Here is a 12,995-nt window from a genome sequence, read left to right on the forward strand (position 1 = left end):
GAAAACAAGATAATAACGAACTCAGAAATCACCAAATACCACTACACATGCAAATGCATTATGTAAATTGTTTGTTTATTTATTATTTTTATGATCTTACTCGATACGTTTTAAACTCTGCATTACTTAGCCTAGTAACTTAATACGTTATAATAAACCATTTTTCGAAGATTAAAGATTTTTCATAAGCCTAACAAAAATTAATTGTTCGTAAATTATATTTATATAATATTTGAAGAGATGAAGCATCTTCGCAATCTTTCCGANTAAATTGCCTATTTCAGAATTTCGAGGGTATAGTATTAAAATAGAAAGTATAATAAAGAATAATAATAGAAGGAATTTGTTAATAGTTACAGACACAGTAATATTTTATTGCCATAACTTAATGCTCTAAAAATATTCTACATACCGTGTTTCCCCGAAAATAAGACAGTGTCTTATATTAATTTTTACTCTGAAAGATGCGCTAGGTCTTATTTTCAGGGGATGTCTTATTTTTTCCATGAAGAAGAATTCACATTTATTATCGAACAAAAAAATTCCCAAGTCGAACTTAGACGAGAGTGACGTATATCCGGTCGTGTCGAACTGAACTTAAAACCGACATGAACTCACGAAGTTCTCGTGCTGGAGTGGACTTCCCACTCTCGAACGAACGATTCTTCTTCTTCTTTGTTTATATGGAGAATTTAGCTCTTCATAGGATCTCTCTCCGATTCGCCGACTCTCCGGTACCGTCACTTAAATTTCCTCGTTCGTATGCGATGTATTCTTCTAACGCCCCCACTAGGTCGCGGGGATTGATCTTTTTCGCCGGCTCATAGATCGCCCTCAATGTGCTACTATTGTTTAATTGTTCCTCCAGGGCGGTGCCCAGGTCTCTGCGGGCTATTTCGTACCTCGGACATTTTAGCCAATAGTGCACTTCCCACTCTCGCTTCAACTTAATCTTTTTATAACTCATTTCAACTTAACGCCAACATTTCATTACGGGACCCGACTGTAACGAATGTTTAACGTCTCGTAAAGACGTGCTATGAGAGAAAACTAATATAGATAAAAATTTTCAATGTCAAGGGAAACTTCTTTCTCTCTCTCCTACACAAGCAAAATTTATATACAATATACTTTACGGGCAACATTTATGCGTATTCGTAACCATGTTCGATGCAAGTTCTTTTATCAGGAATCTTTATCCCCGTTTCCGTGTACGGTTTTTTCGAATAAAAATTGGAAAACGATAAACGAGTTGCTCAGTGTAAACTATAAGAAATTATATTATCGTTTGGATATATTCGTTTATTTGTTTGTTTGCTTGTCATTTCCATATTCACATAAAAATGGCATTATCCATTGGGAGCAAAGTGCACTCCAAGCAATTTTAATTATTATTTTAAGCAACTACATTTCAAAACACTGAAATATAGGCTATATTCAAGAACTTAAACGTTGGAGACTGTAAATATATACAGTTTTATTTTAAAAGACGATTTCTGTAAATTCCACAGGGATGAAAATTCATACTGTATAATTTTTTGTTTGGTGTACAGAGACAAAAACACGAGACTATCAAATACACTTACCATGTACACTGATTACATATTTTATGTAGGCATTTTAGACTGTAAACCCTAGATTAATATTATGTTCTTCAACACATAAACGATTTATATAAAAACACTGATAAGTGTACACAATGTATACTGTATCAACATCGTATCAATTTGCCAATACCTTTATATCAATCGTTATCAATTCCACTTTTCTCGTCGAAAAGATGCAGAAAATGAAAACCTGGCTATGCGGGAAAGCCAAATTGAGAAAGTCCGTCTAAGTAAAATGAACAAGAGCGGAGACACCGACCGTACTTAAGGCAATAAGAAATCGTTTATTAACTCATCTTACCAATTTTAAATACAGTATACTGTATTATTATAATATTCACACAATTATTAACAAGACAAACATTTAAAAGATCGCAAAATTTTCAACATTAAATAATATTTAAGCGAACGTGTAGTCTTGGCCATGGCAATTCGATAATTCGTCGTTAAATTTAATGACGCAATCCGAGTCATACGAATAATTATCTTCTATAATTTTTTCTTTGTCAATAAGCAGAAGGATGTCTCGAAGTTCATCAAATGGCGAGACTTCGTCTTCCATCGGGTGCAGTTTTAAGCAGAAATCCTTCGAATTATTGTTCACATCTCCTGCTCCAAGATGTCTTTTAATTGGTCGTGGTTTGCAAATGACAGGAAGATCCTTTCTGTACGTGTAGCAGCTGACGTACGGTTGAAATTCAACGCTTTTGAACTTCTTTCCTTCGTTGTCCTTTTTTATACCAATAGAAAACAATCGTTTGTCTCCATTTTTCAATTGGGATGTTAATGAATTTTTCAGAATTGAATGTAATTTCGATTCCTCTTTTAATCCTTCTAGTCGTATAATGTCGACATCTGTTTGCCTGATAGATGCTTTCGATTGCAGCACTCGATCTTCGCAATTAATGTTTGTTGTATATTCTGGAATTTTCAACTCCTCAATGTCGTATGTCTTCAGATATGGTTGCTGCAAATCGATGTTATTTGTCTCTAGAAAACTCTCGGGAAATCTCTTGTTTATGTGTGATAACGCAACTCTCGACACCCACATTTCGACTCGATGTTTGCATGACAAAATCCATTTTATTATAACGAACATCAAGATGGAAGTTGTTATACATGCGGAGGATCCGAAGATGTAGAACAACACTCGATGTTTGAGAATCCGTGAATATTCCGAGTCGAAGAATTCCTCGCTAATTCTGGATTTCGTTTCACTCTTATTGTTGTTGTTACTACGTTTTGGTGTTTGATATTCGTGACTTAAATTGATTTCGTCTCTTGCTTTCTTCTTAGGCTTTATTCGTTTGTCATATATTAAGTTTTTATATTTAGGAGACTTGTCTTCATTATTTGCTCCAATGTCGAAGGTAGAGACGAATTTGTTTAAATTGGAAGACATTTCCATTCGAACTCTGCTGCCTTTCGTCGATTTCCTCTCATGATTTTCTGGAAGGGCGTCAAAGATGGTTTCTTTTGATGTTTTTTTCAGTGATTTTCTCATAATTCGATAATTAATGATGAAATTTTTGATTTCATCTTGATTCTCGAAACGAATGGGAGCGTGTCCATCTTTCCATTCGATCGCTGGGTATTTGTTGTCGTGTCCGGTTTGAGAAATTCCTCTGGCGTTTGCTGACACTTCGAGGAATACCAAAATAAATGTAAAAATCATCTTCGCATTTTCAGCTATCATTGCAGAAAACATTACGTAAAAGCTCTTCGAAAATCGCATTAACAATGAAACTGTTAATAATTCTGAAAACTGAATTCTTGAAATAACAATGCAAATTAATTTTTGTAAAATTAATATTTTACAAAATATAAAATATCAGGCGCCAAAACTGTTTGGCAAGGTCAGCGGCGCCCGTACACGATAAAAAAAGAGGGGACACAAGTTTTAAGAAAGGGCATGGTACATTACCTGTATATATAGTAAACAGGTATCTCTGGATTAATATAGTTAATTAATTCCTTTGTGTTTCAGTATATATCTAAATCGCATTAATCAAATACAGTGGTACCTCGGTTTTCGACCGAACCAACAGTCACGATTCTCTACAGCACATTTTCGAACAAATATTGTAATTTTAATTTGTTATCAGTAAAAAATTTTTCTGTGATAAAAATAAGTAACTAATTTAATAATAAAATTATTCCTTACAGCTTCCTTAAAGATTAAGAAAAGGGAAATATGATGACAAAGGGAGGACAGTTGTCCCAATGTACGGGCACCCCTATGCACGTTTAATATCCTAAGTAGGCTGTTTGCAGCTTCGTTATTTAACTATAAACTTAAGAAAATAATGCCAAATTTAATGCAAATTAATACATTTTTTAAACATTACACCCGCTATATTAAGCTATGGTGCTATCTGCATCAGATTAATTCATTAAAATAATACAAATGTTTTCACAGTTTTCTACGAAACTAGAAGTGTGCAAAAAGATTTAAGCTGTGATTTAATCAATCAATCGATGCTTAAACCTCTCGTTTATAAATCTTCGCCATTTTTATTGCCGACAATCACGCAATACTCAGTTTACGAGTGTATGAAGTGAGTCACAAGGTTACTTGTACAAATCATAAATTCAGTTTCTAGTAATAACGTGTTTTGATTTTTATTAATTATTTATTTTTTAATGTTTTAAGACGTATCTGAAAAAGATAATATCTAAAATTGGTTCTCTCTGATTATTTTAACATGATTTTCGGATAAGCGAAACTGAAAATTGTTTAAAAAAATGAAATTTGGCATTCATTCAAAGATTTTTTAATCTATTTTTTTAATATTAATAGGAGCCAAACTTCATTTATAACTCAAGAAACATTGTTATAGGATATTTTAAAGATAAAAAGCCAATGTCATCTCTTCAGTCCATCTTAACCTGGACTGCATGCACACCTAAGGGAAACCACCTTTTTTGAGGGTGCAAAATTTTTGATAACAGTGTTTTCTTTGATTGATCTTCTTAATTCTTTTTTCCACCTTTCTCATTGAAAACCGAACCTTTACTTTTAAATAAATCTTCGTGGATACGTGTAATTGTGTATTTTCTCTGTCGTAAATGTCTACCCTGGATCTATATGTTTTTATGCTGACGAATGGGCACAGGTGAATTTCCTTTCTCAACTGCTTAAATTGTGTGTAAAGTTAAGCTAAAATACTCTTGAGAAAACAGGAAGATCTTTCGTCTTAAATAAAGAAAAAGAATTTTTTATGGTGTGAGAAAACACATTTTAAAAATTTCAAGTGGTGCCGACAGCAGTTTAAAGTTTAAGAGCTATTGCTCTAGAAATTCCACTCTTTTTGTAACAAAGTTTTCGTGTTTTCTTATTTGTAGCTTTGTGTATTCTTCACTTCCATCTATGACACTCTTCTGATCTAACTTGTAAGTTAGACGTTTCTGCCTCGAAAAGGATCTTGATGTAATAGCGGAAAATAGATGATATTCCGGTGTCCGGCTAGAGACAATTATGAATCCGATATTCATAATTGTTTCCAGCAAGAGCATGGATCTTGAAATTTGAGCCTGGTTAATCGGATGGGTTGTAAGTTGAAAATATTGACGATCGTGCGATAAGTGTCTTCTGAGACACTACTAATGGAGATTTTTCTGTAACAATGCTAAAGATCAATGCTGATCGATACCAGAAGATTCTAAAAAACTTCTTGGAGTAGACTACATGACAAGGGACTGGACAAAAAAGTTACGACAATGCGCGGTCTCAAACTCTACGTTGCAGAATCAATGGATCGAAGCAAATGGTTGGTAAATTATTTCTCATTCGTCTCTATATTCCTTACTATTTGATTTTATGAAGAATTGCTTGGGGACAGCTTTTCGCGAATGATGGAACAGTACCGCAAGATTTACGTCGTTGTTTGTGTACTGACAAAATGGAGTGACACCGCAAAAATACTTTTGAATTACAAAAACGATGGCAAAAATGCACTGATAAAGGTCGAAATCATTTGTTTTAAATCATTTTTTAATACGAATTTACCGGTAAATTACCGATAAACCGATAATCCCGAATATAATTACCGAATTACCGGTAAATTTGCAATCACTATTGTCGACGTTGTCAATTTTTGAACTAAATTCTTTGATCTCGTTGTTCATTTAAACCTGTCTTTCAAAGTAGAGTTCTTCCGTGACGGTGATTTTGGTTGGAAGCTGCTCCATCACATGACACGAAACAAACGTGGATCGTCGCTTTCTTCCGCACTTTCGGCCTTTTGACGTTTGCAACAGCCTTTGATTGTGAGCCTTCGTTGTGGCCACNACTGGAAATAATTTAGTTTAATTTTCTATGTGAGTTTTTTAATCGGATCATAAAGGTGAAATTTAAACGTTTTTGAAAACAAAATACTTTATTGACAATTAATTGAACAACGATTACATGTCAGTCTTGTAGGTAATTATCATCATTATCAATCACATCTAGCCATATATCCTGCAAATTTTCAATTCTATGAGCATAGAATGAGAAAGGTTTTTCTTTGAAGAAAGTCTCGAACATCGGGTATTGTCATTGAACTGTATATTGGTGGTTCCGCAGGGCGCGAAATAGATAGTAGTCATTTGGCACCAAGTGTGGACTGTAAGTTTAATGAAGGAGAACCTTCCAGCCCATAATGGCGACTTTTCTAAGGGCATCTTTGCTCTATGTGATGGTGCGTTGTCATAGTGTTGTTAACTAGTGATTGCATTACCGGTATACCGCTAAATTAGAAAAATTATACCCCGGTAAATTTACCGGTAATTAGTTTTTTTACCGGTATTTCGGTTTACAAAACGTCTTAATTAACTCGATATTTATTTTACTAAAATTTCCACGGGAAATACCCGTGGGAAGCAATTTTTTGTCTCCCCGATACCATAGCGAGAAAACAGTGCAAGTGGTGATAGGTCATTCCATTTGTAATTTAAGGTTATTAAAAGGAATTTTCTAGTCTTTTTATAACTTGATTGCTTGTATTATACTTGAAAAACGGGTCTTGATTTTGGAGTAGGCCTATATACAGGAAAATAACCCAGAAAATTGAACAAATATAAGTTATACGAAATATCCAATAATGTTAACAAAAATATAATTTTGAATGGAATTGTAGAAACAATCAAGCACTTATCAGAAAATGAAAACAAATTATGACCTGCGGATGTCACTGAAATTAGTTCAGACTCAGATTCTGGTAAGAGGTGTTCATTGCTTACTATACCATCAACTTCTCACGTCGACACAAGAACAAAGCGCATAATAGAAAAGTCAAATTTAACAATGAAAGAGAAATTGGACTTATTCATTAAACATAAAACGAGCGTAGACACTGATAACAGTAATATAAGTAAGTTTAAAAGTGTGAAAGATATAGTTTAAAAAGAAATGAATTATTTCTTAGAGCAAAAAATACAAGAAACGTATCTTAAGAAGGTTTTCAATGCTCTAATGAGAGTAAGGTCCAACTAGTATTGATTCCGAGAGAGCTTTTTCTAATGCAGCTACCATTTGTACGAAAATTAGACCTACATAGATTAGACGACGAGAGCCTATATGTATTATGTTTGTTAAAAGCCTACTTTCAAAATAAAGAAAACATAATTAATTATCAGCATTATTTCAATGTTTCTTATGTCATAATAATTGCTAATACAAGAATTGTTTGTCTAAACTGATAACAAACTTGAAAATAAATGGTTGTCCAATAATTCTGTCAGTAATTCAATTTCGTTTCAAATCATTTGTTAATACGAATTTACCGGTAAATTACCGATAAACCGATAATCCCGAATATAATTACCGAATTACCGGTAAATTTACAATCACTATTGTCGACGTTGTCAATTTTTGAACTAAATTCTTTGATCTCGGTGTTCAGTTAAACCTGTCTTTCACAGTAGAGTTCTTCCGTGACGGTGATTTTGGTTGGAAGCTGCTCCATCACATGACACGAAACAAACGTGGATCGTCGCTTTTTTCCGCACTTTCGGCCTTTTGACGTTTGCAACAGCCTTTGATCGTGAGCCTTCGTTGTGGCCACTTTTGAAGTGATAGAGCAATAGCATGCCACTGTGTCCTTTCATATTGTCATATTGTCAGACATTACCGATGCATCTATTTCCAATGAAATGTGTGATGAAACTAAGATTAAACCTTCAAAAATCGACGATCCGGATGCTAATATTATCATTATTAACTTTAAACTTTGAACTTTAAAATTTAATTTAATTTAATACATATTTTTGTAGTAGCTTCAATAAGTTTTATGGTAAGTTCGAATGGAATAAAAATTTTATTTTTGAAAAACATTCACGGAGTTTACTATTAATTTAACTTGCGCATTCTAGCCTTTTTTAAACCATGATCCAATCAATTACTGACGGTCAGATCTTGACGTAGACTAATAGAAAAGTCGAGTCACGTCTAATCATCCCCTTTTTAATTTCAAGATTTGGTCACTTTAGAAGAAACGCCCTTCGGTTACTCTACTTATATACCCAAACCGAACGTTATAGAATATTTTTTACCAGTCTTTTCTAGAAAAAAGAAATCGAAATATCTAAATTTCACCTTTAAAACCAACTAAAGTTAGTATAGGGTGGTCCAAAAGGTATCTAATGTTTTTAATTTAAATATAATTATCTCTGCAATGTACGAATATAATTTAATGAAACTTTTCTGGCACACTGACGTACTCCAGTGATTTGTTTATCAATTGTTTTCATTTGAATTTGAATTCCTTTTAGTCTTTTGAATTACTATTTCGGATAGAGATGTCATTGCTTTGTATTACAGAAATCGACGTGAAAAGCGGAATTGACTGGTCTGAGAATTCTCCAGAACTGAATCTTTGAAATAATCTTATTTCGTCCACTAGTATGTATCTATTAACAGGACTTATTAAACTGGCTTTAAGGATACTGCAACTCAGTTTCACAGTTTCACAGTGTTTTAATACACTGTGAAACTGAGTTGCAGTATCCTTAAATGTAAAAAACAAAGTGAATTTAATGGGTAGCCTATTAATTTATGTTTTAATATAGGTATTTGTTTAAAAAGTTACTGTTAATAATGTTTAAATTTAATTGCTTAGTGGAAGTCGGAATGGAAAGAATTAGCCCTGAAATTGTAAGAATTTTATATTATTGTCGGTAAATTTTAAATTACGTGGTATTGTCGGAAAATTTAAATTTTGTATAAAAAATTTATTTTTTATATTTATGTAGAATGTATCATATAATACCTGCTGATGAGGGACGAACAAGTCCGAAACGTATAATTAACATGTATGTGTCCAGGTAAATTAAATAAAACCACAATTTTCTAATCTGTGAAACTGAATTGCAGTATCCTTAAAGCCAGTTTATTAATAAGTCCGTACTAGTGGACGAAATAAGATTATAATAAATTAGGACATTGAGGCATATTAATTGAATCTTTGAAACTTCTTCTTATGAAAATTTCTCAAGGATCGATTGTTCTGTCACTTAAAACATTTTGAGGGAGCTCGAGTCACTTAAAGAATTAAACTTCGTAGATCTTCGGTCCATCCTGTATGATTTGATTTCGATTTTTCTAGAATTATTCATTTATTACTGTTAAAATATAATTTGATGTGAAATTGAAATAACTGGAAATCAGTTTTATTCTCATATTTTACATCAAAAACTATCCGAAAATATTTTAATCCCTATTATAATCTCTAATGAGATAATGGGTTTAGGTTGTCTTTTCGTAATTTATAAGGAAGAAAACACAATATTCTCTCTTATTGAAAAAATAGCCGTTGTTCGGAGTTATTCAAATGTATAAAAGAAAATTAATTTTAAATATTCGAATTAATTCAAAAATTTTTTGACTTTAGAACAAACCGCTATTTATTATGACATCGTCGGGTTTCATTCATTTCATCAAGAACGCCGTTCATTTTACGAGGAATTACGTATTTACACAATTAATCAATCCTGCACGATAGATTAAAAGTAAGGTTTTATTCATTCTTAATGTATTGATACTTAGCACTCATAACATCTTGATATGCATTAAAAGACGTAATTACGCTTTCATGCAGCCAAACTATATTCAAATAAGCACGAAAGGCGACTACTTTTGACTGATTTCGGTCTCTTAGATGTGTGAAATTTTATCCGATTCTCCTCCTAATCAAGTATTTCTAAGTACACGAATAGATAAAGAATCTAATGGAATGTAATGATAACTTTTACATTATCAGATCACAACTGGAGATGTGAAGAATGCGTTATCGCTGTAACTACATCCACGGCCAAAGCTGCCTTTACAGAAATTACAGCCGCTTCTGATATACAAGTATAAAATCATCGATGCTTCCATTAAACTCTGTATACATTTTACTATATTTTAGTGTGTTTTCAGGTTGTTGGAAAGGTAACAAACTTTATATTTACTCGGGACATTAGTTTGGTTTCAAGATATCAAATGTCGAGCGAATAGTCCGATATCTCAAGTTCTTGCACAAGAATGAAATGATGCGGTGGATTGGATGCTATTTTATTTGCCAACGACCAGACCTACAGCGTCGATGGTCATAAAGGGAGTTAAAAATTCAATTTTATAAGGAATTATAACAATGTTAAGTAGTGATAGCTGATGTTAGTCACTAATGAGTGGTGATGCTTTGCATATCCGGCAATGTTTTATGCAGCTTAATATTAAATGAAACCTTTTACAGTCATCCTTACTTTTGGTGTTGGTAAAAGAAGCTCGACTTTCTGATCGCCGTAGCTATTCAACCCGAAATGGATCGAAAGTACATAATTTCTACTGTGTTCGCATTTAAGCTGCACTGGTTTTCTCAGAATAGTGTACCTCGCCCCATTATAAAAACAAAGACTGATAGGAACAAGTAAAAAGGGAAGTTGTCTTTTGAGACATTCATACTGATATATAAAACTTTTTAAAGGGAAAGTAAGAATACTGAGATGAAGGGAAAAAGATCATAAGTGATCAAGTAGCTATGGAAAGAATGGTAGGAAAGTTACACGTTTGCATCTAACCCGTGAATTGAAGGGCGTAGAAAGAGAAAGAGCATTATATCAAACTGACGTAAAATTATACACTGTTCTAACAAGGCGAATATACTTCCAAGTATCTACTAATCGCAGTTCCTAACAGGTATCGGAAATAAACCAGAGAAAGAATTGATTTTACTTGCCTAGAAGAAAATGAAAACTTGGTAATTGCAAATTCTATAATTAACTTTAAACCTTAAATTAACACACATTTATTTAATTTATATATGTTTGGCGTTTAAAATTCAGCCGTAGATCTTACAAGATACCTTCTTAGCTCGCATTTAGAAGAGACAACGTCGAATCTACTTCGATTCATATCGAACTGTGTTAAATATCAACATATATTGTAAGAGTACATTTTTATACGAAAAGTAACTAATCTGTGTATTAAATTAATAATAATAAACATATATTTTACGGATCAAATGACGTTCAAACCATCCTGAACAATCCAGCTCTCAATTTTACAGAGCATTTTCCTTCATCTATACTAATATTATAAAGAGGTAATGTTTGTATGTATGTAAGTTTGTTTGCAGCAGGTAATCTCTGAAACTACTCATCCGTTTTCAAAACTTCTTTCACCAATATTTAGAATGGAACCTCAGGGTGGACATAGGCTATATATTATTCCGTTAAACATTCATATAAATTAAAATATATAATCTAGGTTAAGACTTTTATGTCCAACAGATGGCGCTACGAGTACGACGTCCTAAGTTTGGTTTTCTGTGAGGCATTGTTTTTCTGTGAAAATGAACTAAAGCAGATCATCTATCTATTTATATAAATAAAAATGTAATGTTCGTTTGTTCCTACCGACTCCTTTGAAATTTTGACACAACGCTGCATTCGAATACGCACGTGTTTTTATTTAATATACGTGTCGAAATTCCCCCCACTGAAGGGAGATGGTTAGGATTAATGCTTACGGTGAAAAACTCTGCTTCTATTTATACTATTTTAGATGCGGTTTATTGCGTTTTTGATTGCTTTTTTAATAGGGTACGTCAACAGAATGTACACTAAGAAGGGATTTTTTGATATTCCCCCCCGCGGGGGAGAGAGACAGAATTAAGGCTTACCGTGAAGAACTTGGCTTCTATTATATTATTTTAGATGCGGGTTTTTGCGTTTTTGATTGCGTTTTAATAGGTTACGTCAAGAGAATGTACATTAAGAAGAAATTTTTCGAAAAATTTCCCCCCACGGGGGAAGTATTATACATTTATAATAGATAAATTTTGAGCCACAACAACGCGTGGCGGGGTCTGCTAGTTGGTGATAAATGTATATAAAATTTTGCGCCAGAGTCATTGGAAGTTTAGGCGTTGTGCTGCTGAATCGAGATAAAAGGAATTTTTATATATACTTAAACAGCACTCATTCAACTTAACTACAGAATTACTTATGTTTTGTTCATTTGAAAAGAGTACGAAGAGTTCTTAACTCTTCGTACTCTTTAATAGGTGTTAAATAATCGTTAAAAATTTTGTAATTTAATCTCATTCGCTGGTGTGATAAGCCCGCATGTATAAGTGTCTAATTATTTAGAGTAAGTGTTAAGTAGTAACAAGGGCAAAAAGCAATGTATTATCTGTAAAATTTTGCGCCAGAGTCATTGGAAGTTTAGGCGTTGTGCTGCTGAATCGAGATAAAAGGAATTTTTATATATACTTAAACAGCACTCATTCAACTTAACTACAGAATTACTTATGTTTTGTTCATTTGAAAAGAGTACGAAGAGTTCTTAACTCTTCGTACTCTTTAATAGGTGTTAAATAATCGTTAAAAATTTTGTAATTTAATCTCATTCGCTGGTGTGATAAGCCCGCATGTATAAGTGTCTAAGTGTAAAAAATATATATATATATATTTAAATAAATATGTAATACATTTTTGTTATTGTTAAATATGAATGCGTTCTTATCCTTACATGCTACCTATGGTTACATCAGATATTAGGCGTAGTAATATTTCCAAGCATGGCCTGTTCCATAAATTTCGTCCCTAAACGCATTCAATCTGTTAACTGTCGATCTAATACCCTTTACTTTAACCCATTCCTAATAAATGAACCCATTTATAATGAATTGTGAGTTAAACCTCACGCTAAAACAGGTTTTGTACAGTCTCAAAACAGGTACTGTTTTGAGACTGGTACAGTACATCATCTGCCTTCTCGCTAATATGCTAAAGATGACAATACCCCAGGTCAGTACGAATACAAGAGTTTAGCTTGGTTATATTTGGTTGATCGAGTGCTATTCGATATACCGTAAGTCTGTAGATACGATGAACTAAAATATTGATCGGGTGACAGTAGAC

The 12,995-nt window shown here is 33.0% G+C and overlaps 2 long non-coding RNA genes across 4 annotated transcripts; both read left to right on the forward strand.

The window, feature by feature from the left end:
- The first annotated feature begins 3,501 nt into the window (after window positions 1-3,501).
- On the forward strand, window positions 3,502-11,090 carry LOC111632951. 3 transcript variants are annotated; one of them, XR_002757966.1, is made up of 5 exons: window positions 3,502-3,550; window positions 9,479-9,596; window positions 9,848-9,942; window positions 10,009-10,828; window positions 10,914-11,090. It is a non-coding gene; the product is annotated as an uncharacterized LOC111632951 (long non-coding RNA). The 3 variants fall into 3 exon arrangements; XR_002757964.1 differs by having other exon boundaries at window positions 10,009-11,090; XR_002757965.1 differs by lacking the exon at window positions 3,502-3,550 and adding an exon at window positions 8,950-9,167 and having other exon boundaries at window positions 10,009-11,090.
- On the forward strand, window positions 3,560-5,340 carry LOC111632952. The gene is made up of 3 exons (XR_002757967.1): window positions 3,560-4,165; window positions 4,408-5,160; window positions 5,243-5,340. It is a non-coding gene; the product is annotated as an uncharacterized LOC111632952 (long non-coding RNA).
- Window positions 11,091-12,995: the final 1,905 nt, after the last annotated feature.

This window comes from Centruroides sculpturatus, unplaced genomic scaffold (assembly GCF_000671375.1).
Source record: "Centruroides sculpturatus isolate CEXI.00-Female unplaced genomic scaffold, Cexi_2.0 scaffold624, whole genome shotgun sequence".
NCBI lineage: Eukaryota > Metazoa > Arthropoda > Arachnida > Scorpiones > Buthidae > Centruroides > Centruroides sculpturatus.